General features: G+C 40.7%; 7 non-coding genes across 7 annotated transcripts; 2 read left to right on the top strand and 5 right to left on the bottom strand.

Moving 5' to 3' along the window:
• Window positions 1–2,749: 2,749 nt before the first annotated feature.
• On the top strand, window positions 2,750–2,844 carry TRNAI-UAU (transfer RNA isoleucine (anticodon UAU)). Its single transcript has 2 exons — window positions 2,750–2,787; window positions 2,809–2,844. It is a non-coding gene; the product is annotated as a tRNA-Ile (tRNA).
• Window positions 2,845–4,667: 1,823 nt separating this feature from the next.
• TRNAS-GCU (transfer RNA serine (anticodon GCU)) lies at window positions 4,668–4,749 on the bottom strand. Its single transcript has one exon. It is a non-coding gene; the product is annotated as a tRNA-Ser (tRNA).
• Window positions 4,750–7,080: 2,331 nt separating this feature from the next.
• On the bottom strand, window positions 7,081–7,162 carry TRNAS-GCU (transfer RNA serine (anticodon GCU)). The gene has a single exon. It is a non-coding gene; the product is annotated as a tRNA-Ser (tRNA).
• A 413-nt stretch (window positions 7,163–7,575) lies between these two features.
• Window positions 7,576–7,670, top strand: TRNAI-UAU (transfer RNA isoleucine (anticodon UAU)). The gene is made up of 2 exons: window positions 7,576–7,613; window positions 7,635–7,670. It is a non-coding gene; the product is annotated as a tRNA-Ile (tRNA).
• A 1,824-nt stretch (window positions 7,671–9,494) lies between these two features.
• Window positions 9,495–9,576, bottom strand: TRNAS-GCU (transfer RNA serine (anticodon GCU)). Its single transcript has one exon. It is a non-coding gene; the product is annotated as a tRNA-Ser (tRNA).
• A 1,670-nt stretch (window positions 9,577–11,246) lies between these two features.
• Window positions 11,247–11,318, bottom strand: TRNAT-UGU (transfer RNA threonine (anticodon UGU)). Its single transcript has one exon. It is a non-coding gene; the product is annotated as a tRNA-Thr (tRNA).
• A 589-nt stretch (window positions 11,319–11,907) lies between these two features.
• Window positions 11,908–11,989, bottom strand: TRNAS-GCU (transfer RNA serine (anticodon GCU)). Its single transcript has one exon. It is a non-coding gene; the product is annotated as a tRNA-Ser (tRNA).
• Window positions 11,990–12,416: the final 427 nt, after the last annotated feature.

Raw genomic sequence — 12,416 nt, 5'->3', positions numbered from 1 at the left:
AAACAGCTGAGGCAAGATCTCACATTCCACGTCTTCCCCCAATTAGGGACCTACATTTCATTTTTGGGAAATTCTTACCATGTGCTAATTACAAATATTCATAAGATTCCCCTAGACTTTGTCAGAACTGTCAAGATATAATTCTATGGGGTTTTGAATAGACAGAGCATATGTTATAGGACAATTATAGAATCTATTCCGTTTGGACTGTATTTTTAATAGTCATGATAACATGCTAGCATGTGAGTCGATCTTGCACAGTGAATGATGGAGCAGTGTCTGTCATCTACTTGGTCAGCTGTAGATGGCTCACCTGGGGAGATGTCAAAAGAGAGAGCTCCAGTGGCGCAATCGGTTAGCGCGCGGTACTTATACAGCAGTACTTGTACTGAGCCATGCCGAGGTTTTGAGTTTGAGCCTCACCTGGAGCAGCCGTGTTGTTTTTCATAAACCATTTCACAAAAAGTAAAGTTTAAACTCAGAGTATGGACGGCCCTTGCTAGAGAGTCTTTACTTCTTATAGGATCTACGTGTCCTACTCCTCTGGGTGCCAAATATCACATATCCTACGCGATGCTCAGTTTAAACATTCCATGATGTGCCATCTTGCATTTCATGCAAACACCACATCAGTGCATTTAAAAATACATTTGTAGAATGATAAATATGATGAAAACAGTGTTCTCACATGATAACCATAAACTGAAGAGCTGCAAAAAATGCTGTATCAGCTACTTACAATAAAAGGTGACTCGAAAAAACTAGCAAAAGAAGAGCATCATCATATTAAAGGTTCTATTCACCATCTTGAGTTGCACCATAGCAGCTTATGGTGCTTTTCTGCTCAGAGTGTGCCTCCAATCCCACATTCATTTTTAATTTATTTGCAATTTAAAAAACAACAATTACTGCTCGAAGTTCACTTTTCAAAACTATTCAACCTATTAAATGTATTTCTCTAACCTATGAATGTGGTCCATGTTCACTTTTCCTCATCTTCATCTCGATACTCCTTTCCCAGAAACCAGGTTCACTTCTTCATTAAACCCACCCATCCAAGGTCACCAAATCTTTGAAGCACAAGTCTGCCTATTCTCCCTTTCTCTCTATGTACAAGATACCTTGTATCATTTGAATGGACAGCAGGAGAGAAGGATATTTATGGTGAGTGGGGGTGGGGTTTTGAGGAGTAACCTCATTTGCCTAAGAGCCGGGGTATCTGGGAAAAAAAGTATTTTATGGGGGAAGAATTTCACATCTCCTTGGTGAAATTTGTAGGGCCTTATAACATCCTTTCTGTGGATTCAGATTCAGTCGGAGCAGAGGTCCTAGTCCTCGCTCTGCCTTTCAAAGGAACTGTAAATATGCATGGCTTATTTGGCTTTGCCCGGCAGGGTGAGAATGGCGTTGGTCTGGCGTTGGTCAGGCGATCGGAAGGGGTGAGGCAATAATTTATAATTCAATGATCTTCATGATATTTTCTTGATAATATGAAAGCAGGAAAGGGAAGCTTGGCAATAAGCAATCCTAAAGCAAGGTGTGACTCCAGGGAAGAATGACTTGAAAACAACATACAGAAAGACTCATGTAAAAAGGCCCTAATGAGGCTTGAACTCATGACCGCTGGTTTACAAGACCAGTGCTCTGCCACTGAGCTACAAGGCCAGTCTGCACGCAGGATGTAAATTGCAACATGTATTCTTACTGAGGTATGAATATATCTATGATTTTGAGACTCTGTATGGAAACGTAGTTGCATATGAATGTCCACGTGCGCGCACACATTGAAGACCATGCTTAAGGCACTTTTCTTGGAAGTATGAAAAACTACATTTTCATATGAGAAAATAAGAGTTTTCACATTCAAGACCATACTGATAGCTCTAGTTAGTATGTCTGCAATCAGTGACATATAGAGAACCCACTTATTAGAAGTGATCTGTCTCTGTGGGGCAGACATATGTTAACAGTCATTCATTTGAGACGGCCTAAACTTTAGGAGTAAGAGCTGCTTTCTTATCAATCTATTTATCCAAACTGGTTAATAAGCCAGGAGTGAGTGAAAGGCAATCCTCTGGAAACTCCATGAAAGATCTAATTTCTATTACGCACAAAATACTTCACTTTATTTGACATATTTGTTAAAATGGAACAGTCAGATGATCCCATCTAGCGGATCCTGGCTCTGTCTTGAAAGAGAGTGTAATTATACTACAAGAAATGCTGGCCATCAAAAGAGACTCTGATGGCTTTCCGACAAAGGTGGGATTCGAACCCACGTGTGCAGAGCACAATGGATTAGCAGTCCATCGCCTTAACCACTTGGCCACCTCGTCTGCCCTACAGCCCCATCTGAAACCTTGCTTCACAAAAGGTACTGAAGTGTCAATATACTGTACCTAAAAAAGAAAAAAAACAGCTGAGGCAAGATCTCACATTCCACGTCTTCCCCCAATTAGGGACCTACATTTCATTTTTGGGAAATTCTTACTATGTGCTAATTACAAATATTCATAAGATTCCCCTAGACTTTGTCAGAACTGTCAAGATATAATTCTATGGGGTTTTGAATAGACAGAGCATATGTTATAGGACAATTATAGAATCTATTCCGTTTGGACTGTATTTTTAATAGTCATGATAACATGCTAGCATGTGAGTCGATCTTGCACAGTGAATGATGGAGCAGTGTCTGTCATCTACTTGGTCAGCTGTAGATGGCTCACCTGGGGAGATGTGAAAAGAGCGAGCTCCAGTGGCGCAATCGGTTAGCGCGCGGTACTTATACAGCAGTACTTGCACTGAGCCATGCCGAGGTTGTGAGTTCGAGCCTCACCTGGAGCAGCCGTGTTGTTTTTCATAAACCATTTCACAAAAAGTAAAGTTTAAACTCAGAGTATGGACGGCCCTTGCTAGAGAGTCTTTACTTCTTATAGGATCTACGTGTCCTACTCCTCTGGGTGCCAAATATCACATATCCTACGCGATGCTCAGTTTAAACATTCCATGATGTGCCATCTTGCATTTCATGCAAACACCACATCAGTGCATTTAAAAATACATTTGTAGAATAATAAATATGATGAAAACAGTGTTCTCACATGATAACCATAAACTGAAGAGCTGCAAAAAATGCTGTATCAGCTACTTACAATAAAAGGTGACTCGAAAAAACTAGCAAAAGAAGAGCATCATCATATTAAAGGTTCTATTCACCATCTTGAGTTGCACCATAGCAGCTTATGGTGCTTTTCTGCTCAGAGTGTGCCTCCAATCCCACATTCATTTTTAATTTATTTGCAATTTAAAAAACAACAATTACTGCTCGAAGTTCACTTTTCAAAACCATTCAACCTATTAAATGTATTTCTCTAACCTATGAATGTGGTCCATGTTCACTTTTCCTCATCTTCATCTCGATACTCCTTTCCCAGAAACCAGGTTCACTTCTTCATTAAACCCACCCATCCAAGGTCACCAAATCTTTGAAGCACAAGTCTGCCTATTCTCCCTTTCTCTCTATGTACAAGATACCTTGTATCATTTGAATGGACAGCAGGAGAGAAGGATATTTATGGTGAGTGGGGGTGGGGTTTTGAGGAGTAACCTCATTTGCCTAAGAGCCGGGGTATCTGGGAAAAAAAGTATTTTATGGGGGAAGAATTTCACATCTCCTTGGTGAAATTTGTAGGGCCTTATAACATCCTTTCTGTGGATTCAGATTCAGTCGGAACAGAGGTCCTAGTCCTCGCTCTGCCTTTCAAAGGAACTGTAAATATGCATGGCTTATTTGGCTTTGCCCGGCAGGGTGAGAATGGCGTTGGTCTGGCGTTCGTCAGGCGATCGGAAGGGGTGAGGCAATAATTTATAATTCAATGATCTTCATGATATTTTCTTGATAATATGAAAGCAGGAAAGGGAAGCTTGGCAATAAGCAATCCTAAAGCAAGGTGTGACTCCAGGGAAGAATGACTTGAAAACAACATACAGAAAGACTCATGTAAAAAGGCCCTAATGAGGCTTGAACTCATGACCCCTGGTTTACAAGACCAGTGCTCTGCCACTGAGCTACAAGGCCAGTCTGCACGCAGGATGTAAATTGCAACATGTATTCTTACTGAGGTATGAATATATCTATGATTTTGAGACTCTGTATGGAAACGTAGTTGCATATGAATGTCCACGTGCGCGCACACATTGAAGACCATGCTTAAGGCACTTTTCTTGGAAGTATGAAAAACTACATTTTCATATGAGAAAATAAGAGTTTTCACATTCAAGACCATACCGATAGCTCTAGTTAGTATGTCTGCAATCAGTGACATATAGAGAACCCACTTATTAGAAGTGATCTGTCTCTGTGGGGCAGACATATGTTAACAGTCATTCATTTGAGACGGCCTAAACTTTAGGAGTAAGAGCTGCTTTCTTATCAATCTATTTATCCAAACTGGTTAATAAGCCAGGAGTGAGTGAAAGGCAATCCTCTGGAAACTCCATGAAAGATCTAATTTCTATTACGCACAAAATACTTCACTTTATTTGACATATTTGTTAAAATGGAACAGTCAGATGATCCCATCTAGCGGATCCTGGCTCTGTCTTGAAAGAGAGTGTAATTATACTACAAGAAATGCTGGCCATCAAAAGAGACTCTGATGGCTTTCCGACGAAGGTGGGATTCGAACCCACGCGTGCAGAGCACAATGGATTAGCAGTCCATCGCCTTAACCACTCGGCCACCTCGTCTGCCCTACAGCCCCATCTGAAACCTTGCTTCACAAAAGGTACTGAAGTGTCAATATACTGTACCTAAAAAAGAAAAAAAACAGCTGAGGCAAGATCTCACATTCCACGTCTTCCCCCAATTAGGGACCTACATTTCATTTTTGGGAAATTCTTACCATGTGCTAATTACAAATATTCATAAGATTCCCCTAGACTTTGTCAGAACTGTCAAGATATAATTCTATGGGGTTTTGAATAGACAGAGCATATGTTATAGGACAATTATAGAATCTATTCCGTTTGGACTGTATTTTTAATAGTCATGATAACATGCTAGCATGTGAGTCGATCTTGCACAGTGAATGATGGAGCAGTGTCTGTCATCTACTTGGTCAGCTGTAGATGGCTCACCTGGGGAGATGTGAAAAGAGAGAGCTCCAGTGGCGCAATCGGTTAGCGCGCGGTACTTATACAGCAGTACTTGTACTGAGCCATGCTGAGGTTTTGAGTTTGGGCCTCACCTGGAGCAGCCGTGTTGTTTTTCATAAACCATTTCACAAAAAGTAAAGTTTAAACTCAGAGTATGGACGGCCCTTGCTAGAGAGTCTTTACTTCTTATAGGATCTACGTGTCCTACTCCTCTGGGTGCCAAATATCACATATCCTACGCGATGCTCAGTTTAAACATTCCATGATGTGCCATCTTGCATTTCATGCAAACACCACATCAGTGCATTTAAAAATACATTTGTAGAATGATAAATATGATGAAAACAGTGTTGTCACATGATAACCATAAACTGAAGAGCTGCAAAAAATGCTGTATCAGCTACTTACAATAAAAGGTGACTCGAAAAAACTAGCAAAAGAAGAGCATCATCATATTAAAGGTTCTATTCACCATCTTGAGTTGCACCATAGCAGCTTATGGTGCTTTTCTGCTCAGAGTGTGCCTCCAATCCCACATTCATTTTTAATTTATTTGCAATTTAAAAAACAACAATTACTGCTCGAAGTTCACTTTTCAAAACTATTCAACCTATTAAATGTATTTCTCTAACCTATGAATGTGGTCCATGTTCACTTTTCCTCATCTTCATCTCGATACTCCTTTCCCAGAAACCAGGTTCACTTCTTCATTAAACCCACCCATCCAAGGTCACCAAATCTTTGAAGCACAAGTCTGCCTATTCTCCCTTTCTCTCTATGTACAAGATACCTTGTATCATTTGAATGGACAGCAGGAGAGAAGGATATTTATGGTGAGTGGGGGTGGGGTTTTGAGGAGTAACCTCATTTGCCTAAGAGCCGGGGTATCTGGGAAAAAAAGTATTTTATGGGGGAAGAATTTCACATCTCCTTGGTGAAATTTGTAGGGCCTTATAACATCCTTTCTGTGGATTCAGATTCAGTCGGAGCAGAGGTCCTAGTCCTCGCTCTGCCTTTCAAAGGAACTGTAAATATGCATGGCTTATTTGGCTTTGCCCGGCAGGGTGAGAATGGCGTTGGTCTGGCGTTGGTCAGGCGATCGGAAGGGGTGAGGCAATAATTTATAATTCAATGATCTTCATGATATTTTCTTGATAATATGAAAGCAGGAAAGGGAAGCTTGGCAATAAGCAATCCTAAAGCAAGGTGTGACTCCAGGGAAGAATGACTTGAAAACAACATACAGAAAGACTCATGTCAAAAGGCCCTAATGAGGCTTGAACTCATGACCGCTGGTTTACAAGACCAGTGCTCTGCCACTGAGCTACAAGGCCAGTCTGCACGCAGGATGTAAATTGCAACATGTATTCTTACTGAGGTATGAATATATCTATGATTTTGAGACTCTGTATGGAAACGTAGTTGCATATGAATGTCCACGTGCGCGCACACATTGAAGACCATGCTTAAGGCACTTTTCTTGGAAGTATGAAAAACTACATTTTCATATGAGAAAATAAGAGTTTTCACATTCAAGACCATACTGATAGCTCTAGTTAGTATGTCTGCAATCAGTGACATATAGAGAACCCACTTATTAGAAGTGATCTGTCTCTGTGGGGCAGACATATGTTAACAGTCATTCATTTGAGACGGCCTAAACTTTAGGAGTAAGAGCTGCTTTCTTATCAATCTATTTATCCAAACTGGTTAATAAGCCAGGAGTGAGTGAAAGGCAATCCTCTGGAAACTCCATGAAAGATCTAATTTCTATTACGCACAAAATACTTCACTTTATTTGACATATTTGTTAAAATGGAACAGTCAGATGATCCCATCTAGCGGATCCTGGCTCTGTCTTGAAAGAGAGTGTAATTATACTACAAGAAATGCTGGCCATCAAAAGAGACTCTGATGGCTTTCCGACAAAGGTGGGATTCGAACCCACGCGTGCAGAGCACAATGGATTAGCAGTCCATCGCCTTAACCACTCGGCCACCTCGTCTGCCCTACAGCCCCATCTGAAACCTTGCTTCACAAAAGGTACTGAAGTGTCAATATACTGTACCTAAAAAAGAAAAAAAATAGCTGAGGCAAGATCTCACATTCCACGTCTTCCCCCAATTAGGGACCTACATTTCATTTTTGGGAAATTCTTACTATGTGCTAATTACAAATATTCATAAGATTCCCCTAGACTTTGTCAGAACTGTCAAGATATAATTCTATGGGGTTTTGAATAGACAGAGCATATGTTATAGGACAATTATAGAATCTATTCCGTTTGGACTGTATTTTTAATAGTCATGATAACATACTAGCATGTGAGTCGATCTTGCACAGTGAATGATGGAGCAGTGTCTGTCATCTACTTGGTCAGCTGTAGATGGCTCACCTGGGGAGATGTGAAAAGAGCGAGCTCCAGTGGCGCAATCGGTTAGCGCGCGGTACTTATACAGCAGTACTTGCACTGAGCCATGCCGAGGTTGTGAGTTCGAGCCTCACCTGGAGCAGCCGTGTTGTTTTTCATAAACCATTTCACAAAAAGTAAAGTTTAAACTCAGAGTATGGACGGCCCTTGCTAGAGAGTCTTTACTTCTTATAGGATCTACGTGTCCTACTCCTCTGGGTGCCAAATATCACATATCCTACGCGATGCTCAGTTTAAACATTCCATGATGTGCCATCTTGCATTTCATGCAAACACCACATCAGTGCATTTAAAAATACATTTGTAGAATAATAAATATGATGAAAACAGTGTTCTCACATGATAACCATAAACTGAAGAGCTGCAAAAAACTGCTGTATCAGCTACTTACAATAAAAGGTGACTCGAAAAAACTAGCAAAAGAAGAGCATCATCATATTAAAGGTTCTATTCACCATCTTGAGTTGCACCATAGCAGCTTATGGTGCTTTTCTGCTCAGAGTGTGCCTCCAATCCCACATTCATTTTTAATTTATTTGCAATTTAAAAAACAACAATTACTGCTCGAAGTTCACTTTTCAAAACCATTCAACCTATTAAATGTATTTCTCTAACCTATGAATGTGGTCCATGTTCACTTTTCCTCATCTTCATCTCGATACTCCTTTCCCAGAAACCAGGTTCACTTCTTCATTAAACCCACCCATCCAAGGTCACCAAATCTTTGAAGCACAAGTCTGCCTATTCTCCCTTTCTCTCTATGTACAAGATACCTTGTATCATTTGAATGGACAGCAGGAGAGAAGGATATTTATGGTGAGTGGGGGTGGGGTTTTGAGGAGTAACCTCATTTGCCTAAGAGCCGGGGTATCTGGGAAAAAAAGTATTTTATGGGGGAAGAATTTCACATCTCCTTGGTGAAATTTGTAGGGCCTTATAATATCCTTTCTGTGGATTCAGATTCAGTCGGAACAGAGGTCCTAGTCCTCGCTCTGCCTTTCAAAGGAACTGTAAATATGCATGGCTTATTTGGCTTTGCCCGGCAGGGTGAGAATGGCGTTGGTCTGGCGTTCGTCAGGCGATCGGAAGGGGTGAGGCAATAATTTATAATTCAATGATCTTCATGATATTTTCTTGATAATATGAAAGCAGGAAAGGGAAGCTTGGCAATAAGCAATCCTAAAGCAAGGTGTGACTCCAGGGAAGAATGACTTGAAAACAACATACAGAAAGACTCATGTAAAAAGGCCCTAATGAGGCTTGAACTCATGACCCCTGGTTTACAAGACCAGTGCTCTGCCACTGAGCTACAAGGCCAGTCTGCACGCAGGATGTAAATTGCAACATGTATTCTTACTGAGGTATGAATATATCTATGATTTTGAGACTCTGTATGGAAACGTAGTTGCATATGAATGTCCACGTGCGCGCACACATTGAAGACCATGCTTAAGGCACTTTTCTTGGAAGTATGAAAAACTACATTTTCATATGAGAAAATAAGAGTTTTCACATTCAAGACCATACCGATAGCTCTAGTTAGTATGTCTGCAATCAGTGACATATAGAGAACCCACTTATTAGAAGTGATCTGTCTCTGTGGGGCAGACATATGTTAACAGTCATTCATTTGAGACGGCCTAAACTTTAGGAGCAAGAGCTGCTTTCTTATCAATCTATTTATCCAAACTGGTTAATAAGCCAGGAGTGAGTGAAAGGCAATCCTCTGGAAACTCCATGAAAGATCTAATTTCTATTACGCACAAAATACTTCACTTTATTTGACATATTTGTTAAAATGGAACAGTCAGATGATCCCATCTAGCGGATCCTGGCTCTGTCTTCAAAGAGAGTGTAATTATACTACAAGAAATGCTGGCCATCAAAAGCGACTCTGATGGCTTTCCGACGAAGGTGGGATTCGAACCCACGCGTGCAGAGCACAATGGATTAGCAGTCCATCGCCTTAACCACTCGGCCACCTCGTCTGCCCTACAGCCCCATCTGAAACCTTGCTTCACAAAAGGTACTGAAGTGTCAATATACTGTACCTAAAAAAGAAAAAAAACAGCTGAGGCAAGATCTCACATTCCACGTCTTCCCCCAATTAGGGACCTACATTTCATTTTTGGGAAATTCTTACTATGTGCTAATTACAAATATTCATAAGATTCCCCTAGACTTTGTCAGAACTGTCAAGATATAATTCTATGGGGTTTTGAATAGACAGAGCATATGTTATAGGACAATTATAGAATCTATTCCGTTTGGACTGTATTGTTAATAGTCATGATAACATGCTAGCATGTGAGTCGATCTTGCACAGTGAATGATGGAGCAGTGTCTGTCATCTACTTGGTCAGCTGTAGATGGCTCACCTGGGGAGATGTGAAAAGAGAGAGCTCCAGTGGCGCAATCGGTTAGCGTGCGGTACTTATTCAGCAGTACTTGCACTGAGCCATGCCGAGGTTGTGAGTTCAAGCCTCACCTGGAGCAGCCGTGTTGTTTTTCATAAACCATTTCACAAAAAGTAAAGTTTAAACTCAGAGTATGGACGGCCCTTGCTAGAGAGTCTTTACTTCTTATAGGATCTACGTGTCCTACTCCTCTGGGTGCCAAATATCACATATCCTCCGCGATGCTCAGTTTAAACATTCCATGATGTGCCATCTTGCATTTCATGCAAACACCACATCAGTGCATTTAAAAATACATTTGTAGAATAATAAATATGATGAAAACAGTGTTCTCACATGATAACCATAAACTGAAGAGCTGCAAAAAATGCTGTATCAGCTACTTACAATAAAAGGTGACTCGAAAAAACTAGCAAAAGAAGAGCATCATCATATTAAAGGTTCTATTCACCATCTTGAGTTGCACCATAGCAGCTTATGGTGCTTTTCTGCTCAGAGTGTGCCTCCAATCCCACATTCATTTTTAATTTATTTGCAATTTAAAAAATAACAATTACTGCTCGAAGTTCACTTTTCAAAACCATTCAACCTATTAAATGTATTTCTCTAACCTATGAATGTGGTCCATGTTCACTTTTCCTCATCTTCATCTCGATACTCCTTTCCCAGAAACCAGGTTCACTTCTTCATTCAACCCACCCATCCAAGGTCACCAAATCTTTGAAGCACAAGTCTGCCTATTCTCCCTTTCTCTCTATGTACAAGATACCTTGTATCATTTGAATGGACAGCAGGAGAGAAGGATATTTATGGTGAGTGGGGGTGGGGTTTTGAGGAGTAACCTCATTTGCCTAAGAGCCGGGGTATCTGGGAAAAAAAGTATTTTATGGGGGAAGAATTTCACATCTCCTTGGTGAAATTTGTAGGGCCTTATAACATCCTTTCTGTGGATTCAGATTCAGTCGGAACAGAGGTCCTAGTCCTCGCTCTGCCTTTCAAAGGAACTGTAAATATGCATGGCTTATTTGGCTTTGCCCGGCAGGGTGAGAATGGCGTTGGTCTGGCGTTCGTCAGGCGATCGGAAGGGGTGAGGCTATAATTTATAATTCAATGATCTTCATGATATTTTCTTGATAATATGAAAGCAGGAAAGGGAAGCTTGGCAATAAGCAATCCTAAAGCAAGGTGTGACTCCAGGGAAGAATGACTTGAAAACAACATACAGAAAGACTCATGTAAAAAGGCCCTGATGAGGCTTGAACTCATGACCCCTGGTTTACAAGACCAGTGCTCTGCCACTGAGCTACAAGGCCAGTCTGCACGCAGGATGTAAATTGCAACATGTATTCTTACTGAGGTATGAATATATCTATGATTTTGAGACTCTGTATGGAAACGTAGTTGCATATGAATGTCCACGTGCGCGCACACATTGAAGACCATGCTTAAGGCACTTTTCTTGGAAGTATGAAAAACTACATTTTCATATGAGAAAATAAGAGTTTTCACATTCAAGACCATACTGATAGCTCTAGTTAGTATGTCTGCAATCAGTGACATATAGAGAACCCACTTATTAGAAGTGATCTGTCTCTGTGGGGCAGACATATGTTAACAGTCATTCATTTGAGACGGCCTAAACTTTAGGAGTAAGAGCTGCTTTCTTATCAATCTATTTATCCAAACTGGTTAATAAGCCAGGAGTGAGTGAAAGGCAATCCTCTGGAAACTCCATGAAAGATCTAATTTCTATTACGCACAAAATACTTCACTTTATTTGACATATTTGTTAAAATGGAACAGTCAGATGATCCCATCTAGCGGATCCTGGCTCTGTCTTGAAAGAGAGTGTAATTATACTACAAGAAATGCTGGCCATCAAAAGAGACTCTGATGGCTTTCCGACAAAGGTGGGATTCGAACCCACGCGTGCAGAGCACAATGGATTAGCAGTCCATCGCCTTAACCACTCGGCCACCTCGTCTGCCCTACAGCCCCATCTGAAACTTTGCTTCACAAAAGGTACTGAAGTGTCAATATACTGTACCTAAAAAAGAAAAAAAACAGCTGAGGCAAGATCTCACATTCCACGTCTTCCCCCAATTAGGGACCTACATTTCATTTTTGGGAAATTCTTACTATGTGCTAATTACAAATATTCATAAGATTCCCCTAGACTTTGTCAGAACTGTCAAGATATAATTCTATGGGGTTTTGAATAGACAGAGCATATGTTATAGGACAATTATAGAATCTATTCCGTTTGGACTGTATTTTTAATAGTCATGATAACATGCTAGCATGTGAGTCGATCTTGCACAGTGAATGATGGAGCAGTGTCTGTCATCTACTTGGTCAGCTGTAGATGGCTCACCTGGGGAGATGTGAAAAGAGCGAGCTCCAGTGGCGCA

The sequence above is a fragment of the Triturus cristatus genome, chromosome 12 (assembly GCF_964204655.1).
Source record: "Triturus cristatus chromosome 12, aTriCri1.1, whole genome shotgun sequence".
Classification (NCBI taxonomy): domain Eukaryota; kingdom Metazoa; phylum Chordata; class Amphibia; order Caudata; family Salamandridae; genus Triturus; species Triturus cristatus.
Note: the sequence above shows the minus strand (reverse complement) of the source record. Positions and strands in the feature narration are given on the sequence as shown.